Source organism: Scomber japonicus, chromosome 2, assembly GCF_027409825.1.
Source record: "Scomber japonicus isolate fScoJap1 chromosome 2, fScoJap1.pri, whole genome shotgun sequence".
NCBI lineage: Eukaryota > Metazoa > Chordata > Actinopteri > Scombriformes > Scombridae > Scomber > Scomber japonicus.
The window spans coordinates 18,417,423-18,427,821 of record NC_070579.1 but is presented as its reverse complement, the minus strand read 5'-3'; positions in this window follow the sequence as shown (position 1 = coordinate 18,427,821).

Sequence of the window (10,399 nt, the reverse complement as noted above, 5' to 3'; positions counted from 1 at the left end):
ATATCTTCATCTTTATCTTGCAACTTAGTTTGAACGAGCCACCACACAAATATTCACTGTGAAAAAGGAAACCACTATCAGGAGTTAGATAGTCAATTAGCTGCTCAGCTACAGCACATTAAACAGCATGTTAACATACCTGAAAATGTTATTTTGGTCCCCTTAGATGCTTGTTTGGTAATTGCTCTTCAAAAATCAGTTTTAGTAACACACCGTCTGTCTATCACTTGTAGCTACATCAGTTTGTTCAGTTCCCTATACTATAGCACCAGTAGCCTGCTAGCTAGAAGCCTCTGACACACCAGCTGAGACAAAAAGGAACATTTCATCTTCAAAAAGTACAAGGTGATTATCAATACATTTTAAAAAAATATAATATGAAGACAGGTGATCATGTATAATGCCAGTTGGATTTAAAAGTTCAAATATATGATGTGTTTGCAAGTTGTTTTTTTTCATTGCCCCCAAATGGCCAAAATGTAATTAGGGCTACTGTAAATTAGATCATTAGCACAATTTACTGACCTCTACTCTGAATAAGTGGTTTTAAGTTGTAGATGGGATTACTGGAACCAGAGCAACGGCAACATGTGGCTGAAGAAATATTCATAGCAGTTGATATAGGATGACTGCATCAGGGTGTTGGTCGTTCATCCCTTTCCTGTACTTAAAATAACCTCCACATCACACAGGAAAGGGGGGTTATCTACTACCTCCCATTCATGTCCTTACTGTATGACCACCGGATGACACTGCAAAGGGCTTGGACACTAATATAGTTTCTTCTGGCCAAAGATTAGACAGGAAGCTTTATTTATTATTGTCCCCCTCCTTCTTCATGTCTAGCTCTGTCTGCATCCTACAGACTAAAAATGCAACATTCATCTTATTGCTTATTTTTATTATGCTGTATTCTATTATGGTCCTAATTGATCACTGTCCTCACTTGTTGAGGATAGCAAGAATAAATGGAAGGGTTTGTAATGAAAGGTATCGGTGCACTGGGGCAAATGGCAATGAAAGGTCATGCCTTTGATGTTCTCCTGCAGTTAGTTTTTTGATACTGTAACATACACAGTTATAATTTTACTACTTCACTTGCTTCACTTCAGTAGGAAATTACATCTTAAATCTTCTAGCATCTTAAAAGACTTTACAAAACTTTCTAATTCACTTAGAAGAAAAGTCATCAACTTCTTTTGTGACTCATTCTCAAAGTGCTATTAGTATTAAAATATTAAACACTGTTTTACTTCTGTAGTACTACGCAGAATTACAGATCCCAGGCAATGCCATAAGAAGTAGAAATATAGCAAGTGATTATGGAGAAGACAAAAGTTAAAGTCACAAACATCAGTGTGCTTCTTTCCTCTTACTAAGAATATCATTTTTTTGATAGGAATAAGGAAATGCAGTGGAAATTTTCTTTCATTCTTCAACACTCCCCTTTGTCCCTTTTTGCAAATAACTAATTCTTCCGTTCAAACCAGACAGCGTTAGTTTTAAAAAAAAATATGCAAATAGGATTTCAGCCTGTTGTGCTGATTCAGATGGAGAAGTAAAAAGTAGAGAAGTGGAGAAGTGGAAATGGACCAAGGAATTGAATATGCTGAGTAAAACAAACATCCAGACAAACAGACATTGACACACAAAGTGAGCATGATGATGTATTACATATATAGATGCTTTATTCTCATTGCACATTTCTATACAACATTTTCTTTGAGAGCAGTCCTTATTACAACAGCATAAATAAAATAAAAGGAGTAAACATAAATAAAAGGAGTAAACATAAATAAAAGGAATAAACATAAATAAAAGGGATAAGCATAAATAAAAGGAATAAAAGGTCAGAAATCAAATATAAAGTGTAGTGTAAGGTGCAAGTCCAGTAAGGTGCCAGAGTCCATATCAGGCTTCCAACAGAGCTTTCACCACCCTGGGGAAGAAGCTGTTTTTCAGTCTCTCAGTTCGTGCCCTCATGACCCTGAGTCTGTCAGGGGGGAGGGTGTCAAAAAGACCAGGATGTGTGCAGTCAGAGCTGATCTTTCCAGCTATATTCCTCAGCTGAGCAGAGTGGATCTGTTCCAGGAATGGAAGGGGTCACCAATGATCTTTTGTGCAGTCTTGGTGATTCGCTGCAGAACTCTCTTCTCCGAGGTACAGCTGGAGAACCACACTGTGCATCCATAGCTCAGGACACTTTCTATGGTGCACTGGTAGAAGTTGGTTGGGAGTTTCTGTTAAGTAGTTAGTGCTGAATGAAAAACTGACTCTTAAAACTGGCAATATTTAAAGAGAGCACAGAGTGATATTTCGTCAATGTGACTCAACAATTGTTGATTCAACTTAATACCTGCAATTTATTCAACTGTTAGAAGTAGGTTGAGTTAATTCACATTTAGGTAGCAGGGGAACTTGCTAACTTCTAAGTTGAACCAGTTTTAAATATATTATGATGTATGTACGGAGCTGGAAAGATAGTTGGCTGGGGTTACTCATCAGATCATCATCTCACTATATCTGGGATTTCTGATGACAATTTCAGCTTTTAGATGTATGAGTTTTCCTTTTGAAATAAAAGCACAAATACAACAGGTTGAACTGTACTTGCCATGCCTTTCATTCATTTAAAAGTGCAGTCAACAGTTACAGACTTCAAACACAGGCTGCAACCTGAATGTGTATAAGAGATGATGCAGTGAAGCTAACCATAAATAAACATCATATTAAATGAGTATTGCAGAAAAAAGTATAATTTTGATTTGTGAACTTGTATATGTAATGTATATGTGTTTTATGAATTGAAGTGCAGTCGTGTGTGAAACGTGAGTAGAAAAGTAGACTAAGAACACAGCCTTGGGGGGTGCCAGTGTTGAGGATGGTGGCAGAAGAGATGAGGTTTCCAAGTCTCACTTGCTGTGGTCTGTTGGAGAGGAAGTCCTTAATCCAACTACAGAGGTGGTAGTCCAGGCCCAGTGACAGCAGCTTGTTGACCAGCTTGTCAGGGTTGATGGTGTTAAAGGCACAGCTGAAATCAACAAACAGCATCCTCACATAGGTGTTGGGGTTCTCCAGGTGTGTGAGGGCAGTGTGGAGCAGGAGGTACATCTCTTGGTTTTATAGGCAAACTGGTACCAGTCCAGGTCGGCAGGGATGGAGGCCTTGATGTATTTCATTACCAATCTCTTAAAGCATTTCATGATTATCAGTGTAAGTGCGACAGGCCGATAATCATTTAAGCATGCGACTGCTGAGCACTTCAGGACAGGGATGATGGTCGCTGCCTTCAAGCAGGTGGGGACTGTGGTCTCCTTCAGTGACCTGTTACTAATTGGATGTGAATGTGGAAATACAAAATGAAGTGTAAAACATGTAACAGGAGGGAGCAAAAAGCCATCAACTCACACATTGAAACTCCCCAAAAAAGCATAAATTTAAAAATGAATTAAAAAAGCAATGTTGGCCTGAATGATTTGTTTTGATATCTCTGGCTCAACGAAAACAAAGGAGAATAAATAATGGAATTATTGCCAAGTTAAACAAACAAACACTGAGCAAACAGATCAGTGTAAGACGATTACTAAAGTTAATTTTGTATGCAGATGATATACTTTTAATATGTTCAGGTTGAGAGGAGCCAGATGAGGTGGCTCGGCATCTAGTTAAGATGCCTCCTAGACGCCTCTGGTGAGGAGTTCAGGGCACGTCCCACAGGTAGGAGACCCCGGGGAAGACCCATGACACGCTGGAGAGACTATGTCTCTCGGCTGGCCTGGGAACACATCGGGATCCCCCGGGAAGAGCTGGACGAAGTGGCTGGGGAGAGGGAAGTCTGCGCTTCCCTGCTTAGGGTGCTTCCCCTGTGAACCCGACCCTGGATAAGGGGCAGAAGATGGATGGATGGATGGATGTTCTGCTAAAAAACTAAATTTATAATATTTGGATACTGAAAAATCATGATAGATAATGTTGTTTATAGACCACAAACTGAAAATCACATGCAGTGTATGAGTGACTGTATGTAATATATTTTACCCCACATGGTACAATATATAAACTGTACTGTACTGGGACCCATCCCTTTGGTGTTTCATGAGATTACTAACTGCATAACCATTTTATGTACTCCTATAACCATGGAAACGTGTACATTAGTAGCAGAGATTTGTGGTATAATTTAATTTTTGGGATATTTTGGGACAGAATTGAAGTTTAACACATACAGAATTATTTTCTCTTAAATTCAAAACAATTTCATTCATCATCAACCAAGATTTCAGGTCGTTCTGATTACTTGAGACAGAAATAAAAGTTTGTGCAACTCCAGAGTTATCCTTGTTGTCTTTAGGTGAAAAACTTTGTCCTGCTAAGTGATTAGTTGCTGGACATTTCTCGGTCACACCTCTATTAATATCACTTTGTTTCTCAGTCTGACTGCAGTTGTTTTATTCTCATGCTGAAATCACAGAGGAGATTAACGTGGGTCCAGACTTGTATAATCCTCCTGTTTATAAGCCTTGTTAAGTTCTCTGAGACGGTGCAGCAATGATGGCTTATTTCAGTAAGGCTTTTGTGGTACTAGAATATTTTAGAACTTATTTGTGAATATTTATGAAAAGGTTATTCAATCTAAGATTTAAAAAGTGGGTTCATGCCTGGGTGTGTTTTTGTTGGAACCTGTTTTGCTTTATATGTGGATGGGTAAGTGGTTTGTGCAGCTAGATTTAGTAAAAGCATAAAGGTAGCCTGTCCAAAATATTCATTCTACAAATTATATTGACATAGTTTGAGTTTAAATTCAATTTTCCAAACAGAAGCAAACATTGCATCTAAAGGACAAATCTTACATTTTTGAAAGCTTACATAGTCCCTCTACAGATTGTCAGAGTTATGCTAAAAATCACCTGACCTCATCAAATACACACTGACACATCTACTTACCCTTCTTTTCTTTGTTTCAAATATGGCGTTGTAGTGAAGTGAGCCTTCACAACTACAGCTGACATTGTCGTGATACCAATAATAGTATGCCTTTCTTAAGCCTTGAGACAAACTGATCCTTCCAAAGTTCTGTTGCTGCTGGTTATGATTTACAGTCTGTGTAAATGGAACTAAATCATAGGAGAAACCCAGCCTCGAATGATCCTCTTGAAGTTCTGTTGATACATGGGCCAATCAACAAAACACCAAGGAAGGATGAACCCAGCGAATTGTTACCCCCACCCCCACTTAAGGAATGACAATTACAATTACAATACAGGGTCGTAAACCAAGTCCTACAAACTCAATTTAGGAACAGTAGTATGTAAACATACTTTACACTACTGTGAATGCACATTCTTACCACTCCTCAGCTTACTAAAATAAGCTGTTTTGTTGTTTGGTTGATTCTGTGACAAAGGCAATGTACTAGTTAACATGTGGGGGAGAGACTTGAGAGTGGGGAGAGTGGGAGGGGGGGAAGAAGGCATCAGTTTCACTGAGGGAGGAAGGATTTGGCCAAAACACTTGTGACAGGGTTCCTTGTTACACTACAACAACAGAAAACTCAGACCTCTGGCCAAGACCTGTTGCGCAACCGGTGGTGTGATAGTATACACAAAAGGGTGTGAAATAGAGTAAGGGGCAACAGACTTTAAAAGAGAAGAGGTGAAAAACATGCGTTCTGGAATGGTAGTGAAATCTTTTCGGCACCGTGATCTGCTGTTTGCCTGCTCTGGTTAACATTATAATATTGAATTACTCATCTTTCCACAGCCTCCATAGCTTGAGGTGATGAAATTCCTCAATGACACAGTACTCCACTATGTTTACCATCAAGTCAAACATCTACCTTGCTCAAAGAGCGCCTTTCATCAGGGGCACATGAAACATGGATAAAGAATGTGTTTTTATTTCCGTTAGCATTTTTTTGGCACGATGGCATAGCTGTTTTCATTTGTTAACAGGAAGGAAGACACACGTTTCTGTGTGGCTCTCTTGTTCATGTTAGGTCATGTAGGTCATGTCCTTTGTATTATTCTGTGGAGTTTTGGAGTCTTAGCAAACTGAGAGGGAAGAACATTTTTTACAGTTAAAAACAAAGCTTAGTTCAGACGGTCACAGAATAAGACAATTAAAAGTCTTCAACCTACACGTGGGTATTTTTAAACTCAATATACTCAAAAACTTAACAACAACGTTAAAGTATGAGTGTAAAAAAATGATTCGGTATTTCGTCAGACTTTTACGGCTGGTATCAGATATAGGGCAAGTCAGCATTTAAAAGGATAAATCAAATCAGTGAAATATTACAGAAAATAAAGTATAACTGAATTGATAATTAAAACTATTTTAGAGACATTTAGGCCCTGCTGCTAGCCTTTTGATGACCAAGTGTAAGGTGTTCTACATACTGTATGCAGCTTATAAAGGTTTTATGTGCCTCAGACAATATGTGCTGTAGGTCTCTCACATAAATAGGAAAGCTTGCAGTCCCAAATGTCCTGCACTGAACTCCACAAACTTGGTAGTGGATGTTCTTTTACTCTCACAGAGGACCTTGAAGTCAGAGCACAGCAAGTTACACTATAACAACAAACCTTGCATTAAAGACTGCACTGTGATTGGTCCTTTGCACCCGCCTCACTGCTTCATGGTAGTGTTGAAGGTAATGAGTCACTCTGAAGTATTCATGCAGGTTGCTTGTTGCTTGTTGCTGGGGAAGGCACAAGATCATGAGAGGCAGTTGTCGCCAGCTGACTGACTCCCCTCCTCACTGAGTTCCTGTGCATGCTCCAACTGACCCATCAATGAAAAGCCACTTTCTTCCCCCTCCGTGGTGCGTGGCTGTGCAAGAGACTGAAAGGGAGGTGGGAAAACGATGGACAATACAGTAACCCAACACTGGCCAGACTCACAATGTGAGGTCTCTGTGCCCTGGTAGACCAACAAACAGAGGGGCCTTTCTCATGATCCAACAGCTTCACCAATCCCATGCCAGCATTCCCCTGCACTTTAATTATGCCGCAGACACATGCATATTCATGTGCTGATCACGTCACCTCGGCCGGGACACCCTGTAAAGTAATTAAGATAGCAAAGGAACATGTGATCTGAGTGGACCAATACATAGAGAGGAAAAAATTGTCCTGTGGTTACATAATACTGTCAATACAAGACTGGCTGATTGTTAAATCTGTGTTGATGTGTCTTGTAGAGACCCGCGGGGTTTCCTGCTATGCCCCTTACAATTTTAGCTGAATTTTAATGAACACAGTATGGTGCCATCCCATGTCAAAACAATTAATATATTGATACAAATTTTGTTTAATACATGAATATACTATTGTGTATATGATTTACACTGCTCTTCATTAAATAAAATTTGGGACCATTTTATTATTCACACACTGCACTGTAATCCTGTTTTATTCCGTTGTTATCCATTTTGGTAACACGTTATTTTAACTTCCCCTGTTTAGAGTAAAGTGTTTAAGATACTCTGTGCACAGCAGTGTCTGGGCAAATTACAATAATCAAAAAAAGTATACCAGTGCACTCCAGGATACTAGGATTGACACTATTTTAGTATTCATCGCAAGAGTTATTCAGAGCGAACTACACATTTCACATGGTGCTTCATCAGATTCACTCTGTTTTTTATGATTTTACTCTATTGACATTTAAAGCACTTTCACTTCCCTTATTGTTAAACGTTGCTATAAAATACCATTTTACACACAGTGAAGCATGATGTACAAACATTAACATAGAGAAGGGTTCTTACAATACCATAATAACAATTTAAATGCTTATATTGTATGTTCACAGAGGATCCTTCCACAGATTTAAATATATAAATTATTGCTTCTGTATTTTGTACAAGATAGTATCTTTTTAGCACACTAAAGTTTCCATGCAGGTGCTCAGCCCATCAGGATGAGTCTATCAGATGGGACTTTTCTGTTTAGAAAGGCCAGAGTCACATCTAATGCTTGATAAAAAAAAATGTGCCCATTCAGAATATCAGGTCATCGCTTATCTCATTAAGACTAATGTGCAAGATGCTTATATTCACCTTTTGTTACATGTTACATCACTTCAGCCTCCTGTGAGTTGATATCTGGAATAACTACAGTTACCATTTCAAGGAGACTAAGTGGCTGGCTATCCAGGTTATGTCATGCTGACCTGTTGCATGATGGTTCACACATGTGACATCAAGTTTACAAGTCAAGCTTATGTCAAGCAGTAAAGTGATAGCACTTTGCACCTTCAAGCGTATAATGCCCTGTTATATGGGAAGAGCCTCTGAAATAGAAAGGCAGTTACACACAGGCTTACATATACAAATTCAGTTGGTCCAGATAGTGAGATTATACTATCTGAGCCATAAAACCCCATTGAAGGACTCCACCTGGGATTGTAATGTTAAGTTAATGTAGCTACCATTTTGCCACACAGCTTCCAAAATGTGCAGCTAAATAAGGGGCTTCTGAAGAAGAGCAAATATCAGAAAGAAAGAAAACTGTAGGACAGTTTTTTTAGAATTGCTTGACATTATAACCCCCTACTTGCCTGTACATGTCATGTCCTCAGAGTATTTCTAACTATTGTGGTGCATGAAACATACATGATGGGACCTGTTTGAAGTCTGTACTGGTGTGCAATTTACCTGAGCTTTGCCAGAGCAGTACCAATCAAGAGTATGGACAGACCCTTATATTCCCTTGAATGAGAAAGTGTGTCCACATTTTTTAGTGGTACTTAATATTTCAAACAAACTGAAAGTCTCCAGCAAAGCAATGCAGTCCACACCAAGACAGAGAACAGAGACATTTCATCCAAAGCATACCCAGGTTTACCTAAACTGACCCCATCATTTTGAGGACCAGTATATTAATCAGACATTTTTACAGGATAGAACAACATCTGCACTATAAATAGAAATTCAACTGAACAATGCATTCCAGTTTGTAAATGAAACGTTGAAAGGTAAAAATTACAGCCACACTAGGAGAGCCACAGTTTTCAAACTTCTTCAGTGAACTCTAACTTGGGCCAAAACAGCACAAGAGTAATACTCTGGAAAAGTGTATCGAAGCTTTGTTTCCACATCTGGTTTGAGGGCTTACACGAGAAGACCAAGAGAAGTTGAGAAGTTAATGAAACTTGATTATAATCTATTTTAATCTACTTTATTTTGCTGTGAAGCAAAAGTTATCTATCATTTTGTTGGACTCAGCACCTGGACATGAAAATGTTCTTCACATGGATTGCTGTGACAGCAGTAACAATACCATATCTTTAAACTAACAGATAAGAAATTGTCTATGAAGTACATACGACGTAGATGTTTATTCTCACTTCAGTTAAATGGTTTACTTTAATGGGTTGTGTAAGATTTTCTGTAGCAGCGTGTGTCATTTTCTGCTGATAATTCAAATGACTATCTGGCAAACATCCTTCTTTTAACAGAGCACAGACAAAGCCCAGGACAGGAAGGGAGGTGACCTGTAAGATGAACTTCAGTGATTATTGGCCCGTACACAGACAAACGCTGATGACATCCGAGAGGTGCACCCCACCAGTGAATCACCCACATGACTTCCTGTTGATTTATGAGTTTGGACCTGTATAGACAAAACAGCTGGAGGTGGGCTTTTGGAGAAGTTAAAGGGTCAGCCCACCAAAACAAATGGCCCCTGCTTCCTTAGGGATTTCCTGCCCAACAACATGAAACAAATCCACCACAGATATGGATCATCAATTTAAAATACTGTCATTGAGATGACATGTTAATATCATATGTCACTGTCATATTTGTTGTTAAATGTGGGTTATTAATATGTGGTTGTGTGGTGGAGATGGGGTGTGGTATGTATTTTAGGGTATAAATGTTGTGCATATTCCTCTAAAACTGAGAAAATATAACCTGAGAAAATGTTTAAGACTGTTAATTTCCATCCAAAATTGATTCTGTCTGAGAATAATAAACCATCTGTCACATCAACATTTGGTTTGTATATTCACACACAGTCAGCATCTTCGTTTACATTAATTCATTCTTGTAGACCTGCTTTTCTAACTTATTTCATTACTGCAATGTTTCTTTTTATTGGACTGTTACAGCATCAGGGATTATAAAGACTGGGTGGTTTGTATATGTTGACTGAGGGATGCTGTGTATATTTACTCAGATGTTTTTTAAGATGTTAAGTCTATTTACTTTACTACTTTACTAACTGTGGTAAATTTAGAGCTATTTATACTTACCCAGTAATTCAGATGTAAGCTAATTTACTCTACACAGACATCCAACACAAATGATAATCTAATAATGCAATGTAACACTCTGAAATGCCATTTTGCTGCCTAATGAGTACACTGGATGCTTTAATTACATTTTGCTGAT